This window comes from Puma concolor, chromosome A3, assembly GCF_028749965.1.
Source record: "Puma concolor isolate L17-30 chromosome A3, mPumCon1.1.hap2, whole genome shotgun sequence".
NCBI lineage: Eukaryota > Metazoa > Chordata > Mammalia > Carnivora > Felidae > Puma > Puma concolor.
This window is the reverse complement of record NC_141669.1, coordinates 107,772,723-107,797,295: the sequence shown is the minus strand read 5'-3', so window position 1 is coordinate 107,797,295 and position 24,573 is coordinate 107,772,723.

Below are 24,573 nucleotides of genomic sequence, written 5' to 3'. Positions count from 1 at the left end.
TAAACTAAGTAGGCGGTGAGACTTCTGTTCTTAAAGAGCGAGGTTGGCCCAGTTGGGCAGGGCTCAGTGTAATGGCTCCGTTCTTCACTAGATGGCGCTGCTAGCCTACTGGGGTGGATTGTTGTGGCGCTCCTAGGTGCGTATGTGCATGCACGGGAGTGGTGAAAATGGTGAAAATTGCATCACCCAGCTACCCAGTCTGTAGTATCAGAACTCTGTTCTCCCTGATCAGCAATCGCACACCCGTCCTCTCTGTCTTCAGCTTTCTTTAACTCCCCGCTTCTTCACTGTCCATGACCAAGCCCCAGGCAGTACCTCTCTCCCAAGTTTTGTCTCAGATGTGGCTATTTTCCCTGGCCCCTTTCTTCTGAAGGATTGCGGCTTTGACCCATTCCGCCCCTCTGCAAGAGGGTCTCACCGAGCAATGGCCAAATGTCGGCTGTACCCAGGAATGCTTGCCGGACCCTGCTGCCGCCAGTGCACTGAGACTGCGGCCAGGTGCCAGCCCGCCCCAGAAAAAGTTCGCAAGATAGTGTAGCAGCAGCTTTTCAGGGATTATGGAAAATCACAGCACACATCTGGCACCAGGCTTCACCCTTAACGACTTTGTTCCAGCACCAGTGAATGTGGCCATTTTCTGGGGTCTGCTGGGACCAGGTGGCTTCAACAGTCTCTACCAAATATCCTTCCAGCAGTGGAGCTGCTTTTCCCCATGTGGCCCAAGAACCTCCTGGACCCCACTCTGTTCCTGGGGATTCACGCTTCCCACCAGAGCACTGCCAAGTATCGAGCTGCAGAGTTGCAGACTTTGTGCTCTCCTTGATTACAGTCTTAATGGAATTTAAACCCTCTCCTTTCTCCCTTTTCAGTTTAGTCCCTGTGGCTGTTTCCAATTTTCCACTTTCTCTCCAGCTGCTTTTGGGGAGGGGTGCTTTTCCTGTATTCTCCCTCCCCCTTACCCCCAGTTTCTGTCCTCTCTCCGCCTGCAAAAGCGGCTCCCTGCCTGCTGCCGGCTTCTCTCTCCCCAAGTTCACCTCTCTGCACCATGTACCTGCTGAATTCTGTGGTTCAGATTGTGCAGATTGTTGTGTTAATCCTCCAGTCAGTTTTCTAGGTGTGTAGGATGGTTTAGTGTTGGTCTGGCTGTTTTTCATGGACATGAGACACAAAAAACTTCCATGCTGTTCTGCCATCTTGACTCCTCCTCCCCCACCAGTTTGTTCTGTATAGCTAACAATCTGATGATTTGGTTTGCCTTTTTTTTTCTTTTTTTTCCCCCATGAATTACACATATGAGTGAAATCATATGGTATTTGCCTTTTTCTGACATTTTTCACTTAGTATTATACTGACTAGATCCATCTATGTTGTTGTAAATGGCAAGACTTCATTCTTTTTTATGGCTGAGTAATATTCCATTATATATATATATATATATATATATATATATATATATATATACACATATGTCTTATATGTATGTGTGTATACATATATTTACACATGTATGTGAATATAGATATATATACACATGTATGTGTATACACACACACATACATATCATATCTTCTTTATTCATTCATCTATCAATGAACACTTGGGGCTACTTCCATAATTTGGCTATCATAATGCTACAATAAACATAGGGGTGCATATATCTTTTCAAATTAGTGTTCTTTGTATTCTTGGGATCAATACCCAGTATGGAATTACTGGATCATATGGCAGTTTTACTTTTAATATTTTGAGGAACGTGCATATTGTTTTCCACTATGGCTCCACAAGGTTGCATTCCCACCAATAGTGCATGAGGGTTCCTTTTTCTCCATATCCTCATGAACACTTTTTGTTTCTTGTTTTTTTTAATTTTAGCCATTCTAACAGGTAGGAAGTGGTATCTCATTGTAGTTTTGATTTGTATTTCCCTTATTGTCAATGATGTTGAGCATCTTTTCATGTGTTTTTGGCCATTTGTATGTCTTCTTTGGAGAAATGTCTATGTCCTCTGCACGCTTTTTTTTTTTTTTACTTGAGAGAGTGGGAGGGGGGAGAAAAAGAGGGAGGGAGGGAGGAAGAGAAAGAGAGAGAAAGAGAGAGAATTTTAAGCAGGCTCCATGCTCAGTGCAGAGTTCAATGTGGGACTCGACCCCACAACCCTAGGATAGTGACCTGAGCCGAAATCAAGATTTGGACAATCAACTGACTGAACCATCCAGGTGCCCCTCCTGTATTCAGTTTTTAATTGTTTTAATTAGATTATTTTTTGGTGTTGAGTTGTATAAATTCTTTTTTTTTTTTTTAATTTTTTTTTTTCCAACGTTTATTTATTTTTGGGACAGAGAGAGACAGAGCATGAACGGGGGAGGGGCAGAGAGAGAGGGAGACACAGAATCTGAAACAGGCTCCAGGCTCTGAGCCATCAGCCCAGAGCCCGACGCGGGGCTCAAACTCACGGAGTGCGAGATCGTGACCTGGCTGAAGTCGGACGCTTAACCGACTGCGCCACCCAGGCGCCCCGTATAAATTCTTTACATATTTTGGATACTAACCCTTCATTAGATATGTCATTTCCAAATATCTTTTCCCATTCAGTAAGTTATATTTTAGTTTTGTTGATTATTTCCTTTGCTGTGAAGAACGTTTTTATTTTGTTATAGTCCAAATAGTTTATATTTGCTTTTGTTTCCCTTGCCTCAGAAGACATATCTGGAAAATGTTGCTACCGCTGATGTCACAGTCTCTACCAAATGTCCTTTGGTAGAGAACACAGCCTGTGTTCTCTTCTTTGTTTTTTAAGTTGATTTATTTTATTTATTTATTTTTCTTTGGAGCAGGGAAGGGGCAGAGGGAGATGGAGAGAGAGAATCCCAAGCAGGCTCTGTGCTGTCAGCACTAAGCCTGATGTGGGGGCTCAAACTCACAGAACTGTGAGATCATGACCTGAGCCAGAATCAAGAGTTGCACACTTAACTGATTGAGCCACGCATTCTTATTTTTGTGCTAGAAAGTGGTCAGGTTTCATTCTTTTTATATAGTTGTCCAGTTTTCCCAACACCGTTTGTTAAAGAGACTATTTTTCTGATTGATATTCTTGCCTCCTTTCTTAAAGATTAATCGACCACATAATCTTGGGTTTATTTGTGGGCTCTTTGTTTTGTTCTGTTGATCTATGTGTCTGTTTTTCTGCCAGCACCATACTGTTTTGAGTCCTCCAGCTTTGTAGTATATCATAAAATCTGGGATTGTGATACCACCAGTTTTGTTCTTCCTTTTCAAGAATACTTTGGCTATTTGGGTGTTTTGTGTTCCATTCAAATGTTAGGACTATTTGTTCTAGTTCTGTGAAAAATACTGTTGGTATTTTGATAGGGATTGCATTAATTCTGTAGATTGATATGGGTGGTATGGACATTTTAACAATATTTGTTCTTCCAATCCATGAGCATGGAATATCTTCCCATTTGTTTGCATCATCTTCAATTTCTTTCATCACTGGTTTATAGTTTTCAGAGTGCATGTCTTTCACCTCCTTGAAGTTTGTTCCTAAATATTTTATTTTTGGTACAATAATAAAGGAGATTGTTTTCCTAATTTCTCTTTCTGCTGCTTTATTATTATTGTATAGATATGCAGTGGATTTCTGTGTATTGATTTTTGTATCCTAAAACCTTACTGAATACATTTATCAGTTCTAGTAATTTTTTGTGGAGTCTTTTAAGTTTTCTACATATAGTATAATGTCATCTGCAAACAGTGAAAGTTTTACTTCTTCCTTACTGATATGGATGTCTTATATTTCTCTTATTCTTATCTGATTGCTATGGTTACAATTTTCAGTACTATGTTGAACAAGAGTGGTGAGACTGGATATCCTTGTCTTGTTCCTGATCTTAGGGGCAAAGCTTTCAGTTTTTAACCACTGAGTATGATGATAGCTGTGGTTTTTCATATATGGCCTTTTTATGTTAGGTATCTTCACTAAACCTACTTTGTTGAGGGTTTTTATCATGACTGGATGTTGTACTTTGTCAGATGCCTTTTCTGCATCTATTGAAATGATCATAGGGTTTTTATCCTTTCTTTTATTGATGTGATGTATCACATTGATTGATTTGTGAACATTGAACTACTCTTGTATCCCTGGAATAAATCCCACTTAAAAGTGGTGAATGATTTTTTTAGTGTATTGTTGGGTTCAGTTTGCTATTATTTTATTTTATTTTATTTTATTTTTTTTTTTTATTTTTTTTTTTCAACGTTTATTTATTTTTGGGACAGAGAGAGACAGAGCATGAACGGGGGAGGGGCAGAGAGAGAGGGAGACACAGAATCGGAAACAGGCTCCAGGCTCTGAGCCATCAGCCCAGAGCCCGACGCGGGGCTCGAACTCACGGACCGCGAGATCGTGACCTGGCTGAAGTCGGACGCTTAACCGACTGCGCCACCCAGGCGCCCCTGGTTTGCTATTATTTTATTGAGGGCTTTTGCATCTATATTCATCAGAGATGTTGGCCTGTAGTTCTCTTATTTTGTAGTGTCTGTATCTTATTTTGATATCAAGGTAAGGCTGGTATCATAGAATGAATTTGGAAGTTTTCCTCCCTCTTCTACTTTTTGGAATAATTTGAGAAGAATAGGTATTAACTCTTCTTTAAATGTTAGGTAGAATTTGCCTGTGAAGCTGTCTGGTCTTGGACTTTTATTTGTTGGGAATTTTTTTTTTTTTATTGATTCCATTTCATTGTTGGAAATCACTCTGTCCAAACTTTCTATTCCTTCCTGATTCATTTTTGAGGAGTTATATGTTTCTAGGAATTTATCCATTTATTCTAGGTTGTCCAATTTGTTGGCATAATTTTTTTATAATATTTTCTTACAATCTGTTGTGTTTCTGTGATGTCGATTGTTATTTATCCTCTTTCATTTCTGATTTGTTTATTTGAGTCTTCTCTGTCTCTTTCTTTTGATGAATTTGGCTAAAGGTTTATCAATTTTGTTAATGTTTTCAAAGAAACAGTTCCTGGTTTCATTGATGTATTGTTTTTTGTTTGTTTTAGTTTTGTATTTCTGCTCTACTTTTTATTATTTCCTTCCTTCTACTAATATTGAATTTTGTTTGTCCTTGTTTTTCTAGCTCCTTTAGGTATAAGGTTAGGTGGTTTATTGGAGATTTTTTTTTTTTTGCCTCTGTAGGTAGGCCTGTATTGCTATAAACTTTCTCTCAGAAAAGTTTTGCTCCATTCCAAAAATTTGAACCATTATATTTTCATTTTCATTTTTCTTCATGTATTTTTTAATTTTCTCTTTGATGTATTGATTGACCCATTAATTATTTAGTAGCATATTACATAACCTCCACATATTTGTGTTCTTTCCAGACTTTTTCTTGTGGTTGATTTCTAGTTTCATGCCTTGTGGTCAGGAAAGATGCATGGTATGATTTCAATCTTTTTGAATTTGTTGAGACTTGTTTTGTGGCCTAATATGTGGTCTATTCTGGAGAATGTTCCATATGCACTTGAAAAGAATGTGTATTGTGCTGTTTTATGATCTAAATATATGTTAGATCCATATGGTCCAATGTGTCATTCAAAGCCACTGTTTCTTTGCTTTCTGTTTGGATCATCTATCCTTTGATGTAAGTGGACTGTTAAAATCCCCTACTTCTGTTGTATTGCTATCACTTACTTCCTTTATGTTCCTTTACCTGCTTTATGTATTTGGGTGCTATCATGTTAGGTGCATAAATATTTATAATTGTTATGCCTTCTTGTTGGATTATTCCCTTTATGAAACATAGTGTCCTCCTTTGTCTCTTGTTACAGTCTGTCTTAAAGTCTATTTTTTCTGATATAAGTATTGCTACCTTGGCTTTCTTCTCACTTCCATTTGCATGATACATTCTTTTCCATCCCTTCACTTTCAATCTTCATGTGTCTTTAGGTTTAAAATGATTCTCTTGTAGGCAGCATATAGATGGGTCTTTTTTGTACACTCTGTCACCCTATGTCTTTTGATTAGAACATTTAGTCCATTCACATTCAAAGTAATTATTGATAGGTATGTACTTATTGCCATTTTGTTACTTTTTTGTGGTTGTTTTTGTAGTTCTTCTATATTCCTCTCTTCATCTCTTCTCTCATGATTTGTTGACTTTCTTTAGTGATGTACTTGGATTCCTTTCTTTTTATGCATATCTATTACTGGTTTTTGATTTGTGATTGCCATTAGGCTTATATGTAACAACTTACGTATATAGCAGCCTATATTAAGTTGATAGTCACTTAAATTTGAACCCATTCTTTATTCCTCTCCCCTCCACATTTTAGGTATAAGGTGTCATACTTTGCATCCTTTTATTTTGTAAATCCCTTAACTGATTTTTATAGATATACTTAATTTTACTGCTGTTGTGCTTCCTACTTTTCTTATTCCTGCTTGTGGTCTTTCTTTTCTACTCAGAACCCCCTTGATACTTGTTATAGGGCTGGTTTAGTGGTCATGAATTCCTTTAATTTTTGTTTGTCTGGGAAACTCTTTACCTCTCCTATTCTGAATGGTAGCGGTGCTAGATAGAGTATTCTTGGCTGAAGGTTTTTTTTTTTTTCTTTCAGTACTTTGAATATATCATGCCACTCCCTTCTCGCCTGCAAAGTTTCTGCTGCAAAATCAGTTAATAGCATTGTGGGGGTTCTCTCTTGCTACTTTTAAATTACACTTTATCATTGCTTTTTTCCATTTTAATTACTATATGTTTTAGTGTGAACCTCCTTGGGTTGATTCTGTTGGGGGCACTTTGTGCCTCCTGGATCTGGATTTCTGTTTCCTTCTACAGATTAGGGAAGTTTTCAACTATTATTTCAAGTAAATTTTATGCCCCCCTTTTATTTTTCTGGGATTCCTATAATGCAAATATTACACTTGATAGTGTCACCAAGTTCCCTGTGTCTATTTTTGCTTTTTATTCTCATTTTTTTCTCAATTTTGTTCAGCTTGATTACTTTCCATTACTTTGTCCTCCAGGCCACTGATCCATTCGTTTCCACTAGTCTACTGTTTCCTCTGGTGTATTTTTACTTTCAGTTATTGAGTTCTTCATCTCTGGTTCTTTTTTATGTTCTCTATCTCTTTGTTAAGGGTCTCATTGAGGTCCTCCACTCTTTTCTCAAGCCCAGTGAGTATCTTTATGACCATTAATTTAAATTCTCTATCAAGCATATTATTTATCTCTATTTTGTTTAGCTGTCTTGTGGTTTTTCCTGTTTTTGGTTATTTGTTTTTTTGTTTTTTTTTTTCCATTTGGGATATATTCCTCTGTCTTTTATTTTGTCTCTCTTTTTTTTTTTTTTTTTTTTTTAAAGGGAATACTTCTGCAATCATTGGTAATTGATTTTTTTTTTTTAATTTTTTTCAACGTTTTTTATTTATTTTTGGGACAGAGAGAGACAGAGCATGAATGGGGGAGGGGCAGAGAGAGAGGGAGACACAGCATCGGAAACAGGCTCCAGGCTCCGAGCCATCAGCCCAGAGCCTGATGCGGGGCTCGAACTCACGGACCGCGAGATCGTGACCTGGCTGAAGTCGGACGCTTAACCGACTGCGCCACCCAGGCGCCCCTGTCTCTCTGTTTCTATGTATTAGGAAAGATGGCTGTGTTTCCTGCTCTTGTAAGTAGTGGTCTTATGAAGAAGAGGTCCTATAATGCCCTGCAGTGCAATGTCCCCTGTTCATAAGAACCTAATGCATCAGGGTGTTTCCTATGTATGTTGCATGTGTCCTGCTTTTGTGGCTAAGCTGGGTTTGCCTTCAATCCAGTCTTGTGCAATGGTTCTTTTTGCCTGTTGTAGTCAGAGTTTGGTCCCTGTGTTGTTAGTGGGCCAGTTTGGGACCACCTTGGTCTTGAGTCAAGACCATGTGTTTGCCAGAGATACAGTAGCACCAACCTGTAGGTCACTTTCCCTGTGTTGTCCACTACAAAGCTTTTGTTGGTGGGCAGGGCCTGCAGTGAGACCAAATGTCTGCTCCAGCCCACTGCTGGGCTGCAAACTGGTGTGCAAACTGGTCTTCTCCTCTCCCTGAGGCAGGAGTCACTTTGGAGTGGTGCTGGCCTGTCTTGGGATTGCTTGTACACTGCCAGGCTTGTGACACCACTTTGGATGTGCTCTGGCCCAGGGAATATTGGAGGGAGTGGATCCACAGAAGTGCACAGGGGCAGAGTGTATGGTGTTAGCACAGTCCACACTGGTCCACTGCAGAAGGAGACCTACAGTAACACAAAACTGAGGTCAGCCATGTTGGAGGGGTAGATCCACAGAAGCACTCAGGGACAGGATGTGTGGTGTTAGCTATTGTTTGCACTGGTCTGCTGTGGGAGGAGACTTGGAACTGAAGCCTCGCTGGAGGAGATATGTCTACAGGAGAACACAGGGGCAGGGTGCACTGTTAGCAAGCTAGGTGGAGACTGTTGGCACTGCACTGGTTCCCACAGGTATCCATGTGTCAAGGTCGGGAGGGCAGGGAAGGGAAATGATGATTTCCAACTCCTTTGTTCCTGGAGAAGTCTCCCCACAATCTGTGCCTCTCTCTGTAACATGCTCTGAGATTCGTAAGCAAATTTCCCTCTCGTATACCCCAGGCATTTTTCAAAGTGCTACTTCTATGCTGTATCTCAGCGGGGCTGTTTCTTGTTTCTGAGAGTGGGACTCAGTTTCCTCTCACCCTCCTGGCTCTCCCAGAGTTGAGCCTGCTGATTTTTAAAGTTCCAAGTGTTAAGCCCTACTGTGTATAAGAACTCATGAAATTCAGTCCCTCTGGTTTTCAAAGCCAAATGTTATATGGGGATTTGTCTTCCATGTGAGGGTGCTTGGCATGAAGGTCTATTTCTCTCCCCTCTCCTTGCCTGAGGTGTCCCTCCTTCCCTAGGACAGTCCCACAGCTCCATTTATCTCTTGACCACCTCTCAATCCTTCCACCCTCTTCTTCTTCTCTATATTTAGCTACAGAGTCTGTTCTGGCAGGAGTTGGGTCATTTTCTGGGTTATTCACACTGATGTGGGTGTTATCTAGATATATCTGTGGGACACAGTGAGCTTAGGGTCCTCCTATTTTGCCATCTTCCCCAGAGGGCTCCCAAGGACTTCACTGTTTTCGAATCATCAGGGACAAAGAAATTTTGAGTTGGAAAGAACTATTCACTTCAGTTCTCCTTAATTAAACAATTATTGTGTACCACCTGTATGCCAGAAAAATCTTCTAGGTTCTTGGAATGTGGGAATAATCAAGCAGACATGATCCATCATGGATTTAAAAATGTACATCAACTTAAATATTATGTTCAATATTCTCATTATTTACACAGAGAACTAGAATTCAGATAGCTTAACTATCTTTTTATAATTCTCTACCAAGTGCTTTTATTGGCTATCATTAGGAAATAATTGTCTCAAGTGGGAAAGAAAAGCAGAAATCAAAACCTATCAAGCAGAGATCCAGATATATTGCAGGATAAAACAACTTTGAACTTGCTAGATCCCACTCTCTGGTAGGTAGGCTAATGGGCTCACAAAGATGTTTACATCCCTAATCCCATGAACCTGTGATTGTGTCACCTTACATGACAAAAGGGATTTTATACATGTGATTAAATTAAGGCACTTGAGATGGGAAGATTAGTCTGGGGGATCTGAGTTGGCCCAATGTAATCACAGGGGACCTAATAAGAGGGAGGCAGGAGGATCAGAATGAGAGAAGGAGATATGAAAGAAGCAGGGGTCAGGGTGATGCAAAGGATGCAAGTGGCCTCCAGAAAGTGGAACAGATAAGGAAACAGATGATTCCCTAAAGCCTCCAGAAGGAATACAGCCCTGCTGACCATTTTGGACTTCTTGCTTTCATAAACAGAATGATAATCATTTATGTTGCTGTAAACCACTAGATTTATGATGATTTCTTATAAAAGGAGTAGGAAATTACTACATACAAGGGGTGGGGCTCAGCATCCTGTATTTTAACAAGCCTTACAGGTAGCTCTGATGCATGATAAAGTTTGAGCACCACTGCTCTATACCATTCAGTAAAAGTTTTAATGTGCCAATAAGGTTTATACTCCTCCTAAGGTTATACATTAGGAAGAGTTTTTCAGTGGAATTGATCCATGGAATTAAAAAAGCAAAAGTGTTGAGGCAGTCAGTTAAGCGTCCAACTTGGGCTTAGGTCATGGTCTCGCGGTTTGTGAGTTGGAGCCCCAAGTTGGGCTCTGTGCTGACAGCTCAGAGCCTGGAACCTGCTTCAGATTCTTTGTCTCCCCTCTCTCTGCCCCTTCCCTAACTCACGCTCTATCTCTGTCTCTCAAAAATAAATAAACATCAAAAAAGAAAAAGTGTAAATGGAACTCAGATGAGGCTCAAGGGCAGTCAGTCAGAAGAGATGAGAGGCCCATTTAGCAAATAGAGAAAGAATCCCCGTAGATGTGGAGGTGAAGAAGGATGTGCATAATGGGCAGTGGTGAGGTGTGGGAGAAATGGACTGAGGACAACTATCTCTACTGAGGTGTGGCCCTGCATACTTGCTGTGGGTCTTTATTTCATCATCTGAGAAAAAAAAAAAAAAAAAAAAAACAAAACCTCATGGCCTTTAAGATCTCCAGAAGTCAAATAACTACTATTTCTTAACTTGGAATCCATGGAAAGAGGCCTGGAGACATGGATGGGGAAAAAAATCTTTATTTTTACTAAACTCTAATTGAAATATAACATTTCCTTCAATTATGAATGTAAGTAATAGACCATAATGATAATGGCAGAAACTGTTACTTAGTCATCAATAGAAACCACAGATATTTTTCTATTACATTATAGTTATGACAGATGTCTTTCAATATCATTTACACTCATCACTACTTTAAAATTATGATAGTAATTAGATGCACCATTGGATCCTTATTATACAATGTGGGTAATACAAAAATATATTACTTTATCACCAACTTATGTTTTTAAATTTTTATGACTAACTTTCAAAAGTTTGTTTTTCAGTGTGTGGGTATGTGTGTATGTGTGTGTATAATATAATATATACATAATATATACATATATATGCATTATATATATATTAAAATCCTTATATATATCCTTATATATATATAATCCATATATATATATATATATATATATATATATATTAAAATCCTTTTCTGAGAAACATTTTATAGGCTCCATCACAATGCCCAAAAGATTCGTTGCAAGAAAACTAATGGCAAACCCTTGATATAATTTGTGCCTCATAACATGATATGATATAAATAAAACAGGTATCCTTCTAACACACTTTTAAATAATGAAACAGAGAAAAGGAAAGTAAAATCTCATTTAATGTCATATACATTAACCCTCAGACCTCTTTTAAGTTTTCTCACACATCCACCTGAGCGTCTCTGACACCAGGTGCCAAACTGGTACCTTGTCACATGTCTTTAAAGTCCCACTTTGTCTTTGAATTATACTAATCTATACATCTCAAAAACTTGAGGAACAGACTCTAAATACATACCTTGAGAACCAGGCTATGCCAAATTTCTGTACTTCCTCAGTTGCACTGGCTTCAAAGTCAATTAACGGTTTGTATAATCCCACAGAATAAGCTTACCTCTCAGTTAAGGATGAGGGAGAAAGGGAAACAGCAAAGTCTAACGTACGCAATACAACAATTGAAAAAGAAAGCTTTGAAATAGGATACAATCCTCTGAACAGCTTCCCACAGTGTATTTGTTCCTATCATACTATATGGTTTGAGGGAACTTTGAAGTCCACATTTAAAACTGCAACTGTTTGAATGTGGTGCAACAAGATATTCTATGAAATTAGGGTGGATGGATGCATGAGTCTCATGGATACCCAATGATAGATGAACCATGTATGCTTGCGAGTTCAGAATTAGTTCATATGAGCCTCCAAATTGTTATCTGTTCATCCAGAACTTATCCACACAATCTGAATTTCTTCACCATCCAAAATCCAGCTGACACTCATGTGAGGATTTACTTTCCCATGAGATCTCTCTTTCTACTCTCAGCCAGAAATACTCCACACACTTTCTCAAGGTCACACAGCTGACAGGTCCCAAATGGACTGGAAAACAAAAACAGATGCAAAAGTAAATAGCAGTAAATTCAATATGGAATCTAGTTGTGGAGAATTAACTTTCTACGTGAATACTGCAGGTCTCTGTTAACATCTGTGAGGGATGGCTACAGGTGAGATTACTTTAATGTGCTAGTACTAGAGAATAATAAGGCCTTACTCATTTTCATTGCATTGTCTAAAATCTAGAGTCTACCATGAAATAGCAAAATGGGAGAGGTAGAGCAGTAAGAAGAAAGAGCTGCAAAAGTGATTCAGGTCTAAGGATGTAAATCTAGAAGGAAAGATTCAGAGAACAAGGAAGAAGGAAAAAAAAGAGAGGGTAGCTGAGAAACATGATACATTAGAATAAATGAAATAAACAAAGATGAAAAAATATCCCAGGCAAGGATAGAGATCAACTGTGGTTCACTTACTCTGAGATCAAAACCAAAGGAAAACATTGTAGCTGATCTGAGAAAAATACTTACTTTCAGCTTGCTCAGTTTCAAGGGGAATTACTATGGGAAAGTGTGTAATCTCCTTTCTGAAAATCTGGATTGAAATATTATTCTCTAACATCATTCCAGTGTCTCTGTCTTGATTTAATAAGAAGAGGGACAATAAGATATTGTCAAGCTCTTTTCCTGTTAATGAATCCTGATATTCTCTGCATTATCCTATGATGAGACTAAATGCAGTCATCAAGAAACTGCTTATAGAAATTGTCATGCTCAAAGAGGTACTCTACTGAGAAGTTATGATATTTAATGGGTATCCCCACTAGTGATGGCTGGAAACTTTTGCACCAGGAAAGGGAGAAAGTGGCTCCCCAAATCATATCTCAGATCCATGTTCGAATTTGCTGAAGTTGTGCATAACTTTTAGTTTTAATATAAAATGTGATATACCCTCCATATCCCTGCCTTATTGAGAGACTTTAAAGATGACATCGGAGTTGCGATATAGCAGTGATAGTTAATGTTCTTCTGTTACCCAAATATCTATGAGCTTCTTCATATTTCATAGCCCCCATTGCTCTTCCATTGGGCCATGTGGCTGACACTGGTCAAAAAAACCTATGAGCAATTTTGTATCCTTTGGGCAAATACCTAGTAATGCAACTGCTGAGTCTAGGGTAGTTCTATTTTTAACATTTTGAGGAACTTCCATACTGTCTTCCACAATGGCTGCACCAGTTTGCATTTCCACTAACAGTGTAAGAGGGTTCTTCTTTCTCTGCATCCTCACCAAAACCTTGTTGTTTCCTGTGTTGTTAATTCACAGGTGTTTATAGTGGCATTAACAATAGCCAAATTATGGAAAGATCCCAAATGTCCATCCACTGATGAATGGATAAAGAAAATGTGGTATCTATATTCAATAAAATATTATTCACCTATAAAAAGGAATGAAATCTTGCCATTTGCAATGCTGTGGATGGAGGTAGAGAGTATTATGTTAAGCAAAATCAAGGAGCTGCTTTTTTATCGGATCATGGAAACTTGAAATCACCTATCAGTCAAAGCCCTACACTGATTATACCTACCACAGAGATTTTTTTGTAATTTTTAAAAATTAAAAAAAAATCACATGCTATATTTAAATACTTACAAGAAAGGGGTCCATATGAAAACACACACAAACACATACACAATACACATATAGATTCCTAAATTTACCTAGTATTAAGGAAATAGTTAATACTATTTTTAGCATTTTTTTCTATTTATGGGTTGTATAAACTCATTTACACACAGAATTAGGGTGTGTGTGTGTACACACAATCATTAGTTAGGGATTCTATTACTTTATATAACAATCATTTGTAGAGGCCTTACTATGGAACTAAAAGAATGGATTTTTTTTTGGCCATAATAGAAAAAAAATATTTAAGCTTTCTGAGCCTTATTTTTCTGGAATAAATAATATTCAGGGAACTGGGAAGTACTAAGACTCTGCTTAAACAAACTAACATGCACATAAGAGTTTTATAAACAAAGCACTCACCACCACCACTTTACCTCTTTGCCTCCCAATTTCTTGAGGTGGATATCTTTATTCTCACTTTATAACAGATAAGATAAAGCTTGAACAGCAAGAAAAAAATGAAATTAGAACTTAAACTTAGATCTTCATCCTTTATTTATGGTGTACATCCACCAAGCACAAAAATGTTTCCTTATCATGTCATCTGGATCCTAATGGAAGGTTAGGGAGGGTTCCAATAGAGATAAGGTAAATAGAGGCAAGCTCAAATGAAGCTTAATGAATTGACTCTTTGAGGATACAGTGTGGTTAAAGGAAACCACAGGGGTGATGAAGCACCCAGGAGCTTGAAAGAGCAGAGAAGACTTGACAACCATTTGACATGAAGGGACAAAGGAGGAAAGCGGTCATAGGGACCCAGCAAAAGCCCTTAGCTGTAACGAGGACTGTCCTATATCACTTGTGGTCTTCAATAAGAGAATGACAACCACTAACCTGTGTTTTCTTCTCATTTAAGAGTCCTTGCTTGTGGATTCCATTGACCAAACCTAACTAAGGCCAGGAAGCAAGGAAACCTGGTTTATGCAGTCTATTCAGGGCACAGACTAAGGGTGGAAAAAGAGAGGGACAGTGGACCTGGAAAGGCAAAGAGAGATTATCCTGCCCATGTGCCAATCACTTCTACAGATGGAGAAGCCACTTGGACATACCTGTATTGGGAAGAAACTTAAAATGCTGTTAAAAATGGAATTGAGTCAGTGATAAAGTACCATTTCCTAGGCAAGGGGTTTTCCCATGTTAGAAAGAGAACACTTCTGAATGTGCGTAGGTGTGCGTTCTGGTGAGGACAGAGATATGAGTCAATAAAAACAGCTGAATAAAAGAAAAATGATTAAGGAGGAGGTAAGGGATTGAAGCAGTTTGGTTGCATGATGTGAGAAAGACAGACTAGTGGCTGCCACCATCATAATAGAATGACCTCTGGAGATAAGACCTAGTTAATAATCAGTGCACAAACAAATTTTTCTTTAATTGTTATTCACAGCTTTCCAGAAAAAAAAAAAAGTCTGTATCTATTAACCATAATAGAGCATCTGGCTTTTTAAATAATAATGAATTCTGAGTGAATGAAATGAATGAATACAGTTAAGATAGAGGTGGGCAAAAATTCTGTTACTCACATTGGCTCTTTTCTCTTTTTCTTTAATACAGCCCTATTCTATTTGCAAGAGTATATAATGAGATCAAAGATCTTGTTTTAAAAAGCAGAAACAGACCCATAAACTGAGAGAACAAACTGATGGTTGCCAGAGGGGAGGGGGTGGGAAGATGGGCAAAATGTATGAAGGGAAGAGGGAGGTACAGGCTCCCAGTTATGGAATGATTAAGCTACAGAGATGAAAGGTACAGCAAAGGGAATATAGTCAATGGTATTGTAATAGCCTTGTATGGTGACACATGGTAGCTGCACTTGCGAGCGTAACATCACTATGTTGTACGTCTAAAACCAGTGTAACATTTTGCATCAATTATACTTCAATTAAAAAAAACAACTGTTAAGGACAAAAAGTCATTTTCTTTCCTTCTAGTGAAAAACAAATCTTGTTAGAGAGAAAGAGAGAGAGACTGAAAGAGACGGGATATCCCTTCAGCAAAAATCTGGGGAATATAAAGATGAATACAAGCTTTGACTCAGTTGCCTACCTGCAAACTACAGGCAGAAAATCTGACAGCAATTACTTGATCATTTAAGCACCTTCAGAACAGAATCAATTTGAACTAAGCCAATATTTCCAGACTAGGGCTAGTTCCAGGTTCTTAGGCCTTTGCCTTTAAAAACTAACCACTATACCTCTTTGTTACATCAAAAATAAATCACCATACATGCTTGCAAGTTCTGTGTTAGTTCAGATGTTAGCCCAAACATTTACCTGTTTGTCCAAATCATGTTAAAATGATCAGAATTTTGTCAGCTATCTCAAATCCCCCAGAGTAACCAACACATCATAGCTTCTTCCGAATGCTGATGGGCATTCTCCTAATAAGTGATCCTGGTGGCTTTAGTTGTAGTTGTGATCCTCCTCTTCTTCCTCCTCCTTCTTTTTCTTTCTTTCTTATCTTTTATTTCTTCCTTCCTTCCTTTTTTCTTTTCTCTTTTCTTTTCTTTTCTTTTCTTTTCTTTTCTTTTCTTTTCTTTTCTTTTCTTTCTTTTTGAGGTAAAACTCTGGAAAGGTACAACTTTCAAGAGTTTAGTTTAACCAGAGAGCTTTCCTTCTCATGTCAATGTCTTTAGACATCCTCTGCAAGGAGGAAAATATTGAGTCACGGTACACTCAGAAGAGCCATGGATGGAAGAGTTAGAAAGGAAGTGCTGAAAACTAGTCCCACGCCCCAGTTTGGTTAATGGTTTGTTGAATGTTCTAGAAGCAGCCTCTGCAAGGCAGACTTTACAACCCAGAAGTAAGTAAGGTTAGGCCTTTAGACATAGTTACTTGGCACAAAGAGTGTTTTAAAAGAATTGCAACTTGGTCAATTACTCTAAAAATTGGGCAGCATCCTATCAAACCCTCATTGCCAGCTTTTCTTGATAAGTTGGTAGATTGGCAGAAGTGGACCAGCGTTCCTGATATAGAAACCCTGGGAGAAATTTAGGTTGCTGAACCTTATTTTTAATTTTTTAATGTTTATTTTTGAGACAGAGAGAGAGAAAGAGAGACAGAGCACAAAGGGGGAAGGGCAGTGGGGTGGGGGGGCGGGACACAGAATCTGAAGCAAGCTCCAGGCTCTGAGTTGTCAGCACAGAGCCCAATGTGGGGATCTCCATGAACCGTGAGATCATGACCTGAGCTGAAGCTGGATGCTTAATCGACTGAGCCACCCAGGCGCCCCTGCTGTACTTTTTAGGTGGTTCATGTTCTCTACTATAGTCTCAGCCCTTCAATATTAATGGTCTTATTCTGTTCATGTTCAGTTCAATTTCCTGCCTGATACCTAATGACAGTTGATTTTGTTGACAGGGATTAGTTTGTTAAAATGTGTGGTGTGTAGTGTATCATAATCACATATTATATTATGGACACACTCATACTTTTAGGGAATCCATACAGGGTTCTGCATAGAGAATCTACACCAGAGTTCTATAAGATTCCACTAAGACTTAAGTAAACAAATTGCAGTGTTGCCCAACAATTTCAATGACCTACACAGGAAAAGGCAGGCACAGTGGCCTGTTATTGTTATTTTTTAATTTTTATTTTTTACTAATACTTGTTTGGTTCAGTATACCACTGAAGTAATCTGAACATGGAGTTCCCTTTGAAACCAATGGATGATCCAAGGACAGATGAATTTATGTGTGAAATGGGCCAGTTTTTCTCTGTGTACGTGGTATTACCAAATAATGTTTTCTGTTCCCAAATAATTGCTACCCAATTAAGCATCAAGCTGACAATAGCCATTTGGCTGTCATTTGCTTTCCAGAATCATCTGGCACTGTGTTTGTTCATTGTGTCTGGGTGTTCCTGTCACCCTGACATCAAGGCCAGCCCTAAAGTTGCACAACACAAATTGAGGAAGTAAAAGAACCTCTACTTAAATTAGTCCATTCAGATTTCTCCTTAACCATTCTGGCTTTTTGTTAGGATTTTCCATGGCCTGGGATCTCTTTGCTTGGACTTGACCACTGACCAGGATTGTATGACTGCCCTGAAAAATAAATTTAGTTTCTCTATCAGTAGCCACATTATAGGCTATCAAGAGTTCTTAACCTTTTTTGGTGCCATGGCCCCATGCCATTGGTTAAAGCCTATGTAACTATCTTAGGATAATTTTTTAATGAGTGAAATGAAGTACACAGAATTACAAAGGAAACAATTATACTGAAATGTAGTTATCAGGATAGTAAAATGTGATATATATGCTTATTTATGAGTTCATTGAATATAAGCATTTTAAATATATTATCATAACTATCATAATTTCAAGGTCTGGGTGTGCTGAAGTAATGCTGAGACAGCTGCAGCAACCTTTCTATGGTTTGACAGAATCAGGGGTCCTCTTAATATGCACTTTGCTACCTATGTTAAAATAATTGAAGGATGTGCTTAAGTTTCAGTTAGATTATAGTGAAAATAAGGCTGTAATTTTTTTCTATTCAGGTTCGTAGAAACCTTAAATTCCTTTCACAGACCCTTTTGAGGTCCATGGACCCCAGGTTAACAATAGTCCAGTCTAGGCTAATGCTGTAAAAATTAAACACCTCTGCTGTACAAGTTCATTTTGGTGAGAACAGAAGACGGATGTGGGGTAATTTTGGAAAACAGCTCAATCCACTGAGCCATGTAGGGGATTAAAACATATGTTAAATATATTAACTATATTATTAAACTATAATATTGAGCATCCTGTTATCTGTATAAGCAAGACAAAGAACTACTTAAACCTGTCATTTCCCAGTTAGTTGACTGATTTTCCTTCCACTGAACTGGCCAATGTCTTGGTCTCAAAGAAATAGAAGCCTGGCTTCCTAAATAGGGCTCACCGACTGGCTTACAGAGTAAGTGTTAACCTAGCAACAGGTTGAACAAGGCTCCATCTGTCCAGCAAGCAGTCTTCATGTGTTCACAAACAGCTGACACACTGTAGTGACATCGATGTACATTAGTACTCTTCACCTGATTTGGGAGACAAGTAATTATGAACAGGAACTGCAGTTGGTCATTCCCTCTAGCCTTGCTTGCCCTTCACAATTGCCTTTCACAAATCTGCCATGTCTGAGCTTTCTCTTAGCTACTTCCAAACGAATCATGACAGACATGGGATAAGGTGAAGCGGCAGGGAGAACCCTGGTAGGAGAGCAGTACGTTTATGTTTTGTTTTGTTTTGTTTCGTTTTGTTCTGAGAGAGCACTCATGAGCAAGTGGGGATGGGCACAGAGAAAGAGAGAATTCCACACTGTCAGCGTGGAGCCTGACATGGGGCTTGATCCCACTGGGAGATCATGACCTGAGCTGAAACCAAGTCAGGCGTTCAACCAACTGAGCCACCCATGTGTCCCAGAGAGCAGTACTTTTTATTTTGCTTATGACCCATACAAATAAATTGTATACTATTTAATAGCCAAAAGAATTAGAAACCCTTTATGGAAAAGAAGAAACCTAAATAGGTGTTTTTGAGTAAGATTCTTTCAAACAAAACATTTTTAGAACAGTTACTCACCATATCACAGCATTCAATAAATGTTTATTTTTTTTTTCAATAATAACAACAACTTGTTAAAATGCTGTCCAACCAATCTGAAAGCTGAGCCCAGGAGGAAGGGGATGCTTGTCATTGCCTTCTCTCCTTTCCAGCCACCACAAATATTATGCTCTTGCTATTTTGTTTAACTTGGGCCAAATTCACTTCATAGAGTAACAGGGAGAGAGAGTTGGGTCCATTAAGAATAAACTTCAAAAACCCTCTGGCTTTGGGGCTTTCTTGTGTTATTCCACCTCAAACCCAGAGGATATGAAAGATGGGAAGATTAGTGAGGGTTTTGCCCTGGCTGTTCTTTTACTGAATGGCTTCAGAAATGCCAATTGAAATAATTATCAAGCCATTATGATGATTTGCATTAAAAATGGTAACTTAAGCAAGCAGTCCCTGGGCTTGGAGGAGGGTAGCATTTAATGTTATAAAAGGCCCATTGAAGCCATACTAGCTTTCTGGCTTTAGGAGGATTACCGCACAGTAGTTCACAAAAAGGTTATTCTTCCAGCTCTATTTATACTCACAGTACTTACAGTGCATGCTCCCAGCGCACCCATTCCTGGTATTGATTTGTGCCTGTGCCCAAATTATCATCTGGCACAGACAAGGCAGCAGCTTCTGGAGATGATGATGCAATGCTTGGAGCATGGAAGAACAAAGAAAGGGCCTCTTATCGACACTTCCCTTTGCTGTTTAAGTGAAAATACCAGAGTACTGGTACCATTTCCTACTCCCTACCCCCTCTACTGTCTCATCAAAGCCAATAGCTTACCCTGGATCCCCTTTCAGAGACTACTTAAAAGTACAAGGCAGGATATTATGAGGTCTAATTCTCATCAAACTCACCACTTTTCTCAGTGAAGGAGGTAGTTACCTTATAAAAGATGCCATCTTTGTTTTGTAAACATCACAGACCCTAAAGGGTTTGGCGGAAGAGAGGAGGGTATAGTATCTGACAACTGCCAGTGCTAGAGGCGACAGTTTTGAAAGTGATAGGGGGAGGGACACAACCCATATGCAGGATCATGAAGCCCTGGAAGCCATCTCACAGGTGACGGTGTTCAAGACATGCTACTCCAAAATATTATACCTTGGAATATTGACTATTTCAAGCTGAAAGAATCTGAGAAATGGCATGTGCAGAAACGACTTTCTGACCTTCCCCTGAAGCAGGTCATAAAACCCTCATGTGAGTAGTACCCTCCCTATATCGAGAGGAGAAGGGCACCCTTATCTCTGAAGACAAAGGGACACAGAGAGAAATCAGAATTAACAGGACTTGCCAAATTTTCCCATTTACTACACTCAGCTCAGACTCTTTGCCCTATCTTATCTTTTCATGACTTTCCACTCTTCTTAGAATCTACCATAAAAACAGGTTTAACCATTTATTTGGGTCTTCATTTCCTTATGAAGCCTCCCATGTCATGTAAAACTTATATTAAATAAATCTGTATGCTTTTCTCCTGTTAATCTGCCTTTGTCAGTTCAATTTTCAGACCTAGCCAGGGACCCTAAGAAGGCCGAGGAGAACTTTCTCTTCCCCTACACAGGCCATGCCTTAAAAATTTGTTGAAGGTAACCAAAGTTATACCATGGAGCAATTCAACCTAACTGGCACCACTGAGTTCTCAAACTTTAGTGTGCCCCAGTTTGCCCAAGGAGATGGATAATAATTTGGATTTATACACTCATCCCCAAATAATCTGATTTAACAAATCTGTTGTGGACCCAGAGATCTATACTTTTAATAAAGCACAAGGGTAATTCTGATGCGTGTAGAAGAATGAAGATTACCCCAAGGGTTAGCTGGAATACAATAATTTTTGGACATTTCATAACAAACCGAAAGAAAATGCACAAATTGGAAGTGTACAGCTCCATGAATTCTCACAAAACAAACCTTTCTGCTACCTAGCGACCATATAAAGAAGAATATTATGAGCACCTCAGAAGCCCTTTATGCTCATTTCTAGCAACTGCCCCACCCAGGGGTATCCTGACTTCTTCTAATACCATATATACCTCTGACCTGTTTCTGAACCTCATATAAATGAAACCATAAAGGACTTTTTACATCTTCTTTTGTTCAACATTACATTTGTGAAATTTATCCACAAGTTGGGTGTAGTTACAATTCATCACTTCTTGTCTTAAAATATATATTTTCTCAATATTTGCTTTTTTATAGGTAGGTCTTGCAGTGGTGAGCACTTGAGAGCTTTTTAAACTATTATTTTAAAATTTTTGGATATTGTTATCTTTTGGTATTAAGGCCTCGCAGAGCAGTCCACACAGATTGGAAGAAAGGAAGATGAAAAAGGACTAATGATCAAAATCATAATTCCAGGGTCACCTGTGTGGCTCAGTTGGTTAAGCATCCAACTCTTGATTTCAGCTCAGGTTGTGATCTCACAGTTCATGAGTTTAAGTGCCGCATTGGGCTCTATACTGACACTGAGGAGCCTGCTTGGGATTTTCTCTCTCTCTTTCTCTCTGCCTCTCCCTGCTTACACTCATGCCTGCTCTCTCTCAAAAATAAATAAAACACTTAAAATAACTAATAATTCCATGATCACCCATACTAGAATACAATGGTAAATAAGTGAATCATTTTATATTATTCTGAGATTTATGTTGTTAGAAATACATTATGTACCAGATAGATTTTAAATTTCTTTGACATTTATCAGCCATTTCCTGCACAGTGATGTCTACTATTCTCAGTAAGCGCACCAAAACACTTAAGATGAACCGATATGCAATGTGAACATGTGTACCTGCTGGGTGACAGGGACAGATCCCCTTGTCAGACTCAACTTGACATTTTTCTTCAATGGTTTGGGCTTTCACAATGATCCTCTGTCAGATTCTCCCAGAAACAGTCCCTGAACCAAGTGATTTATTAATGAAGAGCTCCCAAGAGAAGCCAGAAAGAGATTGAGGTGAAAAGGACAGGGAATGGGAAGAAGCCAAGTAACTGCTTGATATTTCAGACACAGCTTAAGACCCTGGAGAACTCTGGAGGGTAAATAACATCTCAAGTACTTCTGTTTTCCAAACCAGTGAGGCAATTCCTTTTCCCATGAGCAGTCATCTGAAGAGCAAGCAGCAAAAGCTGAGAGAACAGGTTTATAGAACTGGTCAAAGAAATGCAAGAAAATTTCAGCAGGACACCAAATTATCTCATTATTTAATCATGGTTATCATTTCAATAGTAATAGCTAAACAAAAGTATCTCTATAATTTCACCAGGATACCAGAGAGCAGAAATCCATTTTAGAATTCACACAAAATAAGGGCGCCTGGGTGGCTCAGTCAATTGAGCGTCTGACTTCAGTTCAGGTCATGATCTCACAGTTCATGAGTTCCAGCCATGCACTGGGCTCTGTGCTGATAGTGCTAAAACTGCTTGGCATTCCCTCTCTCTCTGTCTCTTTTCCCCTCCCCTGCTTGCACTCACTCATTCTCTCTCTCTCTCTCTCCCTCCCTCTCCCTTCAAAATAAATAAATAAGCTTAAAAAATTCACACAAAATATGGATGAATCAGCCATGATGTAATCTAATACCCCAGAAGCAAAGCTAATGTTACAGGGAATCTGCCATGTACTATAACATTGCATGCCATGGCATTTCTTGGAATTAAATTACAAAGGATTAGAATATTAGAAAAAGAACAAATCTATCAAGAAAGAGGAAGCAAGAAAGATTTTAGCCAATGGGGGGAGGGGGGGGATGAGAACTCAGTGGTTTTATGTCGTATTTCAGTCCTTTAGTTGGATCTTCAATTTTTGAAGAAATGAGAAGGATGTGAAGTTCATAGGACTGAATGCACCCTGATGCCATTCCTGTTTCCACCCCACCCCAGATCCTCTTTTTGACCTGTCAGTTGGTCTCACCTGGTGATGAAGTTTAAGTTGCAAGTAGGAACATTGGACAAGCTACTTCACTTCTCCTTAACCTTAATGTGTTCATCAATGCTAAGGAGGTAGTAAAACTTAATTCCCAGGAATTATAGTTAGAAGAGTAAGGAAAGTACATAGCAAAATATTTGGCTCATGGTGGGTATTCAATAAGGTAGCAATTATTAATATTGGTAAAATTGTCAAAAACCTTAATTTATGGAGCCAATGCTCCAGTTACCATGCTAGATAATAAAGCACACCATCACTTAGTGATGTGAAATAATCATTTCATTATGCTCATGGATTCTGTGGGTTAGGAATTCAGACAGCACAGAGGAGATGGCTTTCTCTGCTCCATAATATCAGAGACTTTAGGTAAGAACACGAGATTGCTTGAAATGATTCAAGAACTGGGGCAGGAATCTTCTGGAGGCAACTTCACTCACATATCTGGCAGTAGATGCTGCCTGTTATCTGGCATGTCAGTTGGATCAAATCACATAACCTCTCCATGTGGTCTGGGTTCCCTCAGAGCACGGTAAGTCCAGGACAGTCAGACTTCCTACATGGCATTCAAGACTCCAAAGGAGAGCATCCTAGCTAAGCAGGCTCAAGGTGGATCACCTTTGTGATCAAGCCTCACAAGTCATACAGTCACTTATAGCTCCACTCAGTTACTAGTGAGTCACAAACTCACCCAGATTAAATCGAAGAGGACATAAACTCCACCTCACAAAAGAAGACATGTCAAATTATATGAAGCTATTATTTTTTTAACCACCAGAGCCATAATAAACTAAAAGATACTCTCTAGGTTCTCTATAGTGGTGCCTGTATAAATAATGCTTATTGTATAATTTTAGGCTATACCTAAACATTTTCTAACAACCCAAGGCAATCAAAGGAATTCAATGGCATCCAGCCTCAGTATTCTGGCAGATAACTCCACTTTTACCTAGTTCTCCCGACTTAAATATAAACTTGGCCACAGGGCACTTTGCTCATTGATAGGATCTTGCCTAATGTATAGAATTTTAGTTTTTTCCACTAATTTTCAGCAAGAAAAGGTCTATAGTACACGGAATTTCTAAGTGAAAAGTATGCTTCAAAAAGTCTGAATTTCTGTGAAAAAGAATAAAAACTAGATTTTTAGCATTTTCCACACTGCATTCCATGGAAAAAATACTTTCTGATAACATTGTAATAGTTGCTCCTTGAAAAACATATGCATGTCAAATAGATTTAAAAAGTTATGAAAGTAAATCATACAAAGCTAAATTGGATTTTCTACTGTAGGACGTTTCAGAATCTCT